At 42.3% G+C, this 12,204-nt stretch overlaps 1 long non-coding RNA gene across 1 annotated transcript; it reads right to left on the reverse strand.

Moving 5' to 3' along the window:
• Nucleotides 1-10,386: 10,386 nt before the first annotated feature.
• LOC121049781 lies at nt 10,387-12,204 on the reverse strand. The gene is made up of 3 exons (XR_005801329.1): nt 12,153-12,204; nt 11,995-12,077; nt 10,387-10,529 (listed from the first exon to the last, which is right to left on the reverse strand). It is a non-coding gene; the product is annotated as an uncharacterized LOC121049781 (long non-coding RNA).

The raw sequence follows: 12,204 nt of genomic DNA on the forward strand, positions 1-12,204 counted from the left end.
AACCGAGCAACCAAAACATTTACTTAATTTCCTTGAAGTCCAGCGGATTATTCTTTGATCGAACAATGAGCTAGGTACCGTGTGTTTGTAGAATTCTCCCCTAGTTGATAAATTCTATTATCCATTCCTGAACAATCCAAATAATGTAGCATTTGAATCATTTAGGATATGGTAATAATACTTAGCACTTTCACCAAAATTTGTTTAGCATTCCTACCTTAAGAAAACAAACAACAATTATCATTCCCGAATAATTCACTTAACGTTGTAAGCTTATCCGGGATATGGAGATCATACTTCGTTTCTTTATGTAATTTGGGTCAACCGGTTTCACCCTTTTTACTTACTCGTTAACCTTAAGAAAATAAATAATTGCATTCCCGAACAATTCGTTTCTCAAATTCATTTCAGGATAAGATTGCCATAGAATACTTAATCCAACTTTTAACCCATTCTCAATAATACCATTCACCACACTAATTTACTTGTCAGGAGTGGTACATTCTTATTTACCAATTTCGTCAAAATGCTCACTAAATGAGCTATTTACGTCCCACCTTACACTACAAGGGCCAAAACCCCGGTGACTTAGTAATTACCATCAACTCACACTTAAATTACTCTTATTACCCATCTTTACAATTTTTAACCGTGAATCACAATGCCAAAACTTAATCGAGTCACATATCTGGTACTAATAATACACACATTAGCCACACTCATTCATCGATCAAACAACACATTACAACCACCATAGTTTCACAACAGCATAATCAAAACCCAGACTCTTACCATTTCTTCTTTTCCCAACTGTCACTCGATTCAACATAGTCGTGCTCCATCACCACCAACCTTTCGAATCCCTATCAGACAATACACCATCAATGAACAACCCTCAACCAACATCTCATTCAAACAGAGGTCAAGGTTCTTACCACTCTTCGGTACCAATTAGGCTGAACCAAGAGTTTCTCCCTCCAAAATCTCCAAAACGCAAACTCCACAATCCTCACACGTTTCAAATTAAGGAATAGAGTTAGGGTTTTCAATCTATACCAAACCGGAAGCTCCAGCTAAAAGGGGAATCACGAAATTACCTAATCAAGGAGTCCTGACGATTTCCGGCGACCGTGAGCGACTGAGCTATGGTAGTCCACGCGCCTGTGGTGGCGCGTGAAGCGTGTACGGTGGCTCTGGTCGGAACTAGAGGTCGGGGGTCTAGGGCTTTGATAGATCATGAAGCCCTGTTTCCATCCTTGGAGGAGACGTAGCTCAATTTCGATCGGATGAGACAAATCAATCTTAGCAGAAGCTAAGACTCCTACATAAGACGTGTACGGCGCGTTCCGGCATTGGCAGTCAACAGGGGTTCAAGGTTTAGATGGCCGACGAGTTCTGAGTAGAGAAGTGATGGCGGTGTGGCGAGCTGATGGCCGGAAATCAAGGAAAGCCAACGAGCAGTGGCGTCGCTGCTTTGAGGAACCTATGCGGAGGCTGGAGGCGATGCATGTCGACGGTGAGGCTCCAGTTTTGGTGCGGCGTCGACTGGTGGAGGCGATGTGGTGAGGTGGTAGCCGGAGCTGGAGTCTCCGGTGATGTTAGAGAGCGAAGATGAGAAAGAGAGGTCGGGCTTGGGTCGATTTGGGTGCTGGATCGATTGTGGTGGTTTTGTGAGATGGACGCTGGAAATTGTGTTTTCTGCAATGGCAGAGAGGGAGGACGAGAGAGTGAGAGGTCGGGGAGAGGGTGGACGCGGCTGCAAGGGAGAGAGGAAGAGAAAATGAAACTAGGGTTTCCAATTTTTCTATTTATACTAATGTGCGCTAAATACCAACTTTGCCCCTGCGACGAATTACGAAACTCTCCTAGTTAATTGCTTTCGGTTTTGGGCTCGTAACTTTTCTTTTACACGTTTTTCGTCGGAAACCTCCTAAATTATTTTGCGACTTTGCCCTAGGCCCAAATGGAAGAACTTTGGCCCAAACCTAAATTGTCGGCCCAATAGGTGGTCTCGACACCAAGTTAATCTCCAAAGTCACTTCCTTTACTTAAATCACCTTGCGAAAAATCTTATTGGCGAAAAATTTACCTTCAAAATTTAAATAAAATTTTCGGGGGCTCACATCCGGATTTGCAATTGTAGCTGTATATGTCGATGACATGAACATAATAGGTACTCTTGATGAAATAAGAGAAACCGCGAGCTACTTGAAATCCGAATTTCAGATGAAGGATCTTGGGAAAACTCGATTCTGTCTAGGCCTTGAACTAGAACACCAAGTTTGTGGAATACTAATCCACCAGTCTGCATATGTCCAAAAAAGGCTCAGGCAATATAACATGGACAAAGCGCATCCGGCTAGCACTCCAATGATCTGTCGAAGTCTGGATGCAAAGAAAGATCCTGTACTTACATGGGCATTCACAAGCATAATCAGCTATAATGAGCCACGCTCATGCTACCGCTAGAGGTACCAACTCCCGCTAGCGGTACCAACTCCTGCCAAAGGAGTGACCTACGGGAACACAGCCAAGCAGGCTACCACCTGAGCCCCAGCTTGCCCCCAGATCACTGCTGATGCCCCGCCACGAGCCACGCCAAGACAGCATCAGAAGCTGCAAGAACTGGGGACTGAAGCATGTCAGTCCCACATCGAAAACATGAAGAAGATCAGCTCCTTCTTCACCTATAAAAGGTTCTCTCCTCTCTCCTCATTAATTACGCATTGAATACTTACCTATTGTTACTTTGTCAACATAAATACATTGACTACACTTAGGCATCGAAGAAGAGAAGACTGCCCAGCGCGGTCTCCCTTTGACGCCCTCTGTATTTTACTTGACAGGTAGTAGGAACTCGAGTATCATTGGTAGCGGTCCGCCCATCAGACCAGCTTTAGTAAAGGTTTAGCTACCGTTGAACTCTAAACATTAACATTGGCGTCGTCTGTGGGAATCCTTGAACAAGGGACCATCCCACCACATCAACCATGACTAACGGTAGCGGGGAAAACGCTGAGGAGCAAGCGGATCAATCCGCCAATCCCCACCTTACCAACCCCACGATTAACGTTAATCCAGCGATTAACATTAACCATGCACTATTCAACAAGCCGGTCAACCACAGCGGGGAACCTCAGGCCAGTTACCAAATCCCTCCAACTCAAACTACAGCGGAGGCTCAGCTGAGCGGCAGCCGCCCTCCGGTGCAGGACCTCGCCGCTATGTATTCGCTGACACTGGCGGACCTTCACAAGGCGAATCGAGAGCGTGAGCAGGAGGGCAGAGAAAAGGCCGAGGCCCAAAAGTAGGTGGCCACGCTGATGTCAAAATTTGACGAGCTGAAGAAAACGCCAACCCAGTGCAAAGCGAGCAGTCGCGGAGCACTAGGCACATTTAGCCCATCACCTGCGGATTGGTACATGGACCAATCATACAGATGTAGATACCGTCGAACCCACCAGAGCTACAAGGAATGGAACCACCTCCTGAACCCGACTAATATTGGAACATGAGGCGGAGTCACAGCCGCTCGATAATCAGGGCCAGAACCGAGGGTAATATGCCTGTCCCTAGGCGAGAGCTGGTTCAGCGGAGCATCAAGGACCCAATGGAGACATAACCGCCATAATACTGGAGCGGATGGAACAATTAGAACAAAGGCAAATCCGGGCCAAGGCAGGCGCCCCAACGCCAATACTAAATCCACTCTTTGCATCTAGACCAGGACCAGTCACCTCCAGGATCCTGCATGCCATTCACCCGACACACGCAAAAACACCAAAGATGTCACATTACAGTGGTATGACTGACCCCTTTGTCCATATGGACACCTTCAAAAAAGTCACCAATAACAAGGGCTTCGATGACGTTACCCTCTGCCACTTGTTCAGCGAAACGCTGGATAGTGAAGCAATGAGTTGGTTTTTTTAGTGTCCGCCAGGGTCATCGACTTGTTCAGTGCACTATCAAATGCCTTCCTCTCTTGGTTTATCCTATTAGCCGCGGGACACCACAATACATCTCAGCTATTCAACCTCAAGCAGGGGGCGGAGGAGACATTAAAGGCGTTTGTCACCAGGTGGCGAGCGGCAACGTCCCAGTGCCGCGATCTTTATAAAACAATGGCGCTCGCAGCTTTCAAGCAGGGACTCCTCAAATGACCATTTCTCTATCACCTCAATTACAACCATCCAAATGCCGCTTACAACCATGTCATGAGCGAGGCTGTCATCCATGTACAGGAAAAATTCATAACATACGGAGAAACCCCCCACCACCACCAACACCTATAAAGTCCACCCAACCCTCCTCCAGCCATCAGGAAACCGCTAGCAAAGCCTCCGCCACGTCTCCAACTGATAAGAAGAGAGAGTGGCAGCACGGCAACTACCAGAGCAAGCGGCAAAAAGACCAACAATACAATAGGGCAACCGCTCATCTCATGGTTATCTGTAAGAAGGAGGAGTCATCCTAGTGGTACGCAGTGTTTATAGTCCTCACGGCCTCGTACAAAGAAGTATACGAGCAGTGCAAGGACCAGATACTGCCCCCACCCCCAAAGAAATACCCAAGGGTGGGAAAACCCAGAAACACTGGCAAGTGGTACAAATATCACGAATACAGCGACCACAACACTAACAATTGCAACGCCCTCAAAACAGCCATTGAAACCTTGTACCGAGACGGTAAAATGAAGCAATTCAAGGTACACCAACCATCACCTGTGATCGCTAACATTGAGCCCTTGGGCCGCATCAACACCATTGACGGTGGTGCTCCCATCATCAACATGTCTCACAGAGCAAAGAAGCGCTACGCGCGTGCTAACCACCCTAACGAGGTGTGCAATATCCGTTATGAGCGGTCCGCTAAACTCCCAAAATCAGGTTGGGAGCCCATTACCTTCTCAGAGGAGGAGGAGTGCGGAGTACATCTGCCCTATGACAATCCATTCTTGATCGACGCCGTACTCGATAAATGGTCAGTAGGAAGGGTCCTTGTCTACAGCGGGTCCGCTGTAAATGTCATCTTCAACAGGTGCTACGACAAACTCCGGCGGAACAGAAAATTACTGCAGGATCATAAACCATTGCTTAGCTTCTCCGGTGACGTCACACAGCCATTGGGTTCTGACTATATGCGACTGGTTATCATTGTGGACTGTTTCAGTTCATACAATGCCATCATTGGTCGACCGACACTTAACAAACTTAAGTGCATCATAGCCGGGTACATGCTCCTCATGAAGTTCCCCATTCCCAAAGGAACAGGCTGTGTGAGGGGAAGCCAACAACTGGCACAAGAGTGATATTCCACAACCGTGGCACGATCAGCACGCCGCCACGAAATCCTAACAGTGGGAAATCATGCAGCGACACCAGATAACTTCGAAGACCCCAGAGATGGCGAGAAGAAGATGTCAAAAAGTAGCCTGTCAACCCGGAGACATCCTTAAGGGTTATCAGTATCTCTGACAAGCACCCTGAGTGGACAGTCCGCATCGGCGCTCAGCTAGACCCAGAGGTAGCAGCTGAACTCACCCAGTTTCTACGTGACAATGCCACCGTCTTTGCATGGTCCTACACTGACATGCCAGGCATCTCCCCCGAGATCATCACTCACAAATTAAGTATCAAACCATCCTCTTACCCTACCAAGCAGCGGCGGAGGGCCTTTGATGAGGAGAGATACCGTGCTATAGGAGAGGAGGTAGTGAAAATGGAATTACAGAGAGAATAAATGGGAGAATTGTGTGTGTTCTATTATTGATAATAGGTGCCCTTGATATAAGGATTTACAAAGTACATAATCTTGTCATACAAGGAAATAGAATCCGAATATAATTAGGAAATCTAGGACCTTTTCTCCTATTACAACTCTAGAACTAAACCCTAGTTTGAAGAGGCACACTCAATGTCGATATCCTTCAACACTCCCTCTTGTGCCGCTCAAACTTGGTGATGACTCTTTGATCGTTGCCTCGTTAAAAACCTTGCCAGGTAACAAAAACTCTGTGGGAAAAAATAACCCTGGTCAAAGGACAAAAAGAGCCAAACACATCCTTCACTCTTCGAGATCGATCATGTAGACATCATTCCTCCCCCTGATGTCGACATCTCCCCTGATAGCTACAATAATGGGAGTTCGGATAATTTTCTCAATCCGAGGCTCTTCACATGTTTCTCGAAGGTGGATTTAGGTAACAACTTAGTGAATAAGTCCGTACATTATCCTCTGATTGGATTTGATTCACTTCAATCTTTAGAAGTGATTGTTGTTGCTGATTGTAAAAGATCTTAGGCGATATATTCTTGGTATTTTCGCCCTTGATGAAACCTAACTTCATTTGTTCAATACAAGCCGTATTATCCTCATAATTTCATGTAGGTTCATTTGTGGTAGACTTCAAACCACAAGTTCCTCGAATATGTCTAATTACGAACCTTAGCCATATGCATTTACTCACAGCTTTATGTAGAGCAATAGTCTCTGCATGATTCGAGGAAGTAGCAACATTGTAGACCTCCAAGATATCTTGGTGCTTCCCATGGTAAAGACATAACCCATTTGGGAGCGACCTTTATGAGGGTCGGAGAGATACCCTGCATCAGCAAACATCACCATCGTTTTGGTGTAAGGGAGGAGGATGACGCCAGCCACCCTTGGCGGTGGCAGCTTTGCCTGTCATGGCATCTTGGACGGCGCCTCTTAGGCTACTGAGATCTGTTCTCATTCTTCCGTCATTTTTCTCTCTGTATGGATATAACAAGCCCATATCTATAGTACATTTTAAGTAATGAAAGATTGTCTTTATACCAGTCCAATGACTTTGTGTTAGCGCGGGGCTATATCTAGCTAACAAGTTCGTAACAATTGAGGTGTCCGGTCTTGTATTGTGATAAGTACAATAATGCGCATATTGTACTTAGGTAAGCACTTTTGCTATTAACACGTTTTTGTCATCATCCCTTAGACGAAACGGATCCCTCTTAGGACCAAGACTACGGATGACCATGGGAGTGCATCTTTGACTTTATAAAAATGCCTAAGCATTTATTAACACAGTATACAAGTTCTGAATCTAGACAAAACCGTGTTCTCCCAAGGTCCTTCATCTCAAACTCGGATTTCAGGTGTTCAGCGGTTTCCCTTAACTCTCATGGGTTCCAACATAAACTGCGACAATTACAAATCCGGAACTTGTCATGGAAATGTGTGGGCATAGTTCATCATATCCCTTCCCAATCAAGCAGTCACTTTAGTAAGCGTTTCAACCTTGTTGCAAATGCGCTTCATGGTCTAGAGCCACTTGACTTGGGTAAATGAAGTTCACAAGAACCTTCATTATATTCCGTATCTAGATCCCCATAAAGATACGTAGTGACCACATTCGTAAGCTGCATGTTCAATTATTCGGAAACTACCAAACTGAAAAGGTAGTGGAGTGCAATGGCATCCATTACGAGAGAATATGTCTTCTTGTAGTCGATTCCAAGGTGTTTTGTGTGAATCCTTACGCCATAAGGCGAGATTACCATTTCTTTTTCTCATCACGCTATCTAACGAAGACCTATTAATGTCAACATGTTTTATGTTAGGAGGTGTTGGCATCTCAGGCCCGAAATCCTTCCTCTTCGTTAGTGAATCCAATTCAACCTGGATTGCATCTTTCCATTTAGGCCAATTTTCTCTACGTTGACATTCTTCAATGGAGTAAGGTTCGATGTCATTGGTCTCAATAATTCTACGTCTTCAGGTACACCAGTGTAATTCGTAGAGATCTCTATATTCTTAGGAATTGGTTCTAACATTGAGGCGTCCCCCAACGATGTCTCTTGGACATAACCACAATCCAGAATATTCTCATGAGACAAATTTTGAGTATTAATGATCAATGGATCAAGTTGTACCAAACTCGCTTCTTCTTAGGGCGAGAATCCATCAAACCTATGGGTCTCCTACGCTCTCTAGCGGAACCCATGGCCTATGACGCCATTATGCCACATTTGTGGCGTCACCATGCCACCATCCATGGTAGTGGTGCCGTACCCATCTCCTTTGGGTGGCACCATATCCTCTTGTGGGGACATCAATCCGTGCAGACATGTTTGCAGCAGGTATATGTGATCTCGTCACTTTTAGGGGATCAAGATGAGACATAGTGGGGATAGACCATGACAATTCCTGTCATTCCTGTAGAACATTGACGTTCTAATCTCCCCCTAACGACGGGAAGACTGTCTCATCAAAGTGACAATTCGCAAATCCAGCTAAAAAGAGATCACCTGTCAAGGGTTTTACATAGCAGACTTATGGTTGCAGACTTATGTCCAACACAAATATATATATGCATTCGTTGCAATGATTCATGTTGATGCGTTGTGGCGGCGCAATTGGCACATAAATCGCACATTCAAATATGCATAAGTATATGAAATTAGGCTCGAACCCAGTCACTAGCTATAACGCAAATAAACATTGAGTGGCTGCTATGAGTCATAGACGAATTAGCATAGCTACATGGGACATTGCATAACCCAAGCGGAAATATTGGTGCGCATTACCAAAGTCCGGGCTACCATCATAGTCTTTTAATGGTGGCTTTTCCACGACACAAATTGGGTGTGTTCATGGGAATATGATACTTGATATCAATACCCAATGATATGCAATAGTCATCAAAAATTTTCGATGTAAACTCTCTAGCATTATCAAGTCAAATTGACTGAATGAGATGATCTGGGTAGTGAGCCCGTAGCCATATGTTCTGGGCTAGGAGTTCATCATAAGCAGCATTACAAGTGGATGATAGCGCGACACGTGAGTTCATCATAAGCAGCATTACAAGTGGATGATAGCGCGACACGTGACCAGCGTGTCCGCACATTAACCAACACCATAAAACATCTAAGCAATCCGCAAGTTGGTTGAATCGATCTACAAAATCCCCTAGGATTCTATGTAAGAATGAAATTATTTCTTTAGTGTCCTTTGCATAGGATAGTCTTGATCCTAAAAAAAAAAAAAAGGCTTTACAGAACGAAATATTGGCCATATAATCAACCAATGAAGGTTTTGGTTGAGCCACAATGTCATAATTTACTTTGAGAAGTAGAGAGAGGAGCCAAGTCTCCATACATGGCCTCAAAGCCATGATTTTGCAGCAGGGGGATCACGGAGCCGGCGTTGGCCGACTGGTGGTGCATGGTGGCGGCGCCCAAGGCTCAGTGGCGGTGCAATGCTCTCTTTGAATCGACTTTTGATTCTCACTTCTCTTCGTTCTGAAGAAGAGATGTCCATGTGAAGTTTTTAGTATCACGGATCATCATATCATGACCTGGGTGTCTCAAACGGTCATGCCAAAGCCTATATGTGTTAGAATCCCATAAGTCATCTCTCATGACATGGTTGGATTCAATGACTCGAATAGTGGTTGCATACAACCCACTAGAGTGACATATAAGTTTTTCTAAACTTGTTTATGTCTGTAGTCATTACAGGTGATGCAAATGAACTCTTGTCCATTCTCACAATGTGTTTCCACATGAAAACCATTGGCTTTTATATCTTTCAAATAAAGTTCAAATTAAGGTATGTCCAAGACATTAAGTAAAAGAATCGACACTTCACTAGTACAAAATCAAAAATAGATAACGGTTCCTCACCGTTGTCTACAAAAATATATTTTCGTTGTCTAGGTGAGTGTTGTCTTTTTAAGTTTCACTCCACAACGGTACCTAACAGATGTCTAACATAATAAAGCACAACAGTTTTAGTTAGAAATCGTTGTAGCTGTAGACAGCACATACCGTTAGCACTAAATACACTGTTATGTATATAACTATTCAATAACTATTTTTACTTAGAAATCGATGTGGTAATATAATTTACACATTATTTTTTGCCTTCAACAACTTTAAAACGTAATGGTTCTTAACCCAAAAAAATGTTGGCTTGAAAGATTATATACATCGGTTTTTAGTCAAAAAATATTTTCCAACTTCATTACACAATAGTTTCTCATCAAAAACGTTGGTTTTGAGGAACTATTGCATCGGTTGCTAAATTGACAACGTTGTAAGTGATGATAAAGATAGTAAATTACATTAATTTCTAGGATAAATCCATTGTCTACTAGCTAGAGAGACGACGATTTTTTCAACCATGATCTAGTGCATCAATTCAGGAAATTGAAATGAAATTACAATATATTAATAGAGAACTACTTCAAGTAATCACATTTACAATGCTTTTGCAGAAATAAAAGTAAATTTTGCAAAAGTAAAAGAAACAAATATATACTGGCTATCGTATAAAGGTACTCAGCTGTAATATAATGAAAAATCCATTGTCTGTCATATAAAGATATATCTAAAAGGAAAACTAAGAAAGCTAATTACTTGCTGAAGAAGATCTTCACTTGAATAAGGAGATTACTGCACAATGGTTGCTAAATTTCTTGTCCAATCATCTGGAGAAGCCCGCATCATCTTGTTCCAACCTCGACCACTTTTCTCATAGTCAATCTTACGATAAAAAATAAGAAATAAATAAAAGTCATAAACATACAAGAAAAATTCACACAATTTTATGTGAGAAAACGATTTATATTATTCTCCAAAGTTACTGTCAATAAGTTTTCTCATAAGAATATCGCTCGCTAATTAATTACAGTGATTATGGGCTAGATAAGAAAAGGAGTCCTGTGTTTTAACTTTTGTTCTAGAAATAACAGTAGATCATAGCAAGAAAGTCCTTAAGTTGAGAGCGCTCAAAATAACTAGTATATCTCCAATTTGAGAGTAGTCCAGAATCACAGCCAGTAAAAATTCACCATTTACCAGAACACTTCTTACCATGGGAACAACTATATCTTCCTTTCTAGTACCCCTCAGAAAAGAGTAAGATAGCAATCCAATGGTCTATGTTGGGCTAATAAAAAAAGAATGAGTTGGTTACTTTTCATGTTTGCAATTAAACAAACACAAAGCAGCAGAACGTAAAGTAAAAAAGCAGGAACAAAGTCTCTACTATTTCAGCAAGCGGCCTTATTAACTGTACAATTTAACAATCATGCAAAATTTCAGATTTTTCAAGTGATGGTTTTATAAAGATAGACTAGGCGTAAGACAAACCTTGTTCCATTAATTAATCCTACTACATGTTCCTTGACTAGGCTTATCCTACAACCAGTTCAACACAACAAAGTGACAGAAGATGTAGCCGCATACCTTCCACCTCAAAGCACTAGATTACCATATTTTTTATTTCTTGTCATGTCGATATTAACATAAGTGACTCCATTGCAGACCTAGCCAACACAAATAGTCAAGGAACATGCAGTAGGATAGGCCGATTTCCTTGAATTTTCTAATCTTCCTCTTTTGATCTTATACCAGTCAAGCTACTTCCCAACATCATATAAAGTTGACTGCTTTGATCATGTATATCAACTACTACAGTCCCAACAGAACCCCATCAAACAACATTGCATTCCATCATCAAACACACAAAATCACAGCGATCTAACAATGTTAGATCTGAAGTAACAAAATTAACACATCTTAAATCACCAGGCAAAAAAAAAAAGAGCTACTATAATAAAAAACAGAGCTAGAGTACCTCAAAGACGAACTTGTCAAGAAAAAGTCCAAACTGTGGGAAAGAACAAAACGAAGAAAGGAAGAAGTACAAAGTCTTGGACTGCATAATATATATGCCAGTAATTTAGCATAGGCATCAGAGATCAATCATATTACATGTAATTTAAAGGCAGGGGATCATACAACTCAAGTAACAAAAAAATATTGAGAGCAAGAAAAGCTTGACTTTTTCTTTTTATGAAGATAAGAACCACAAATATTATATGAGAACTGTACTTAGAAATTTAACTTCAAACTAAAAACAAAGTTAAGGAATCTAAAACCACGAAGCAGATGCTAGAAAAGAAAGTCACCTCCTAATTTAACACTCAGATTTTAGCAAATTTACCTATGTTCATTGATGTCAACCTGGCGCTTTGTGACATTTCCAGTTTGCTGCAAGAGCTCAGTGAAAGTACTGAAAACATTCATCTGTAGCAGAATAATGTCAGATACTGACAATGGGAAAAGTAATAAGAAGATCCACTATCCATTATTCTGGCTTACCTTGACATTTTCTTCAGTTCTCTCTAAATCTCCCAATTAATTTTGGACAAGC

The sequence above is a fragment of the Rosa chinensis genome, chromosome 6 (assembly GCF_002994745.2).
Source record: "Rosa chinensis cultivar Old Blush chromosome 6, RchiOBHm-V2, whole genome shotgun sequence".
Classification (NCBI taxonomy): Eukaryota; Viridiplantae; Streptophyta; class Magnoliopsida; order Rosales; family Rosaceae; genus Rosa; species Rosa chinensis.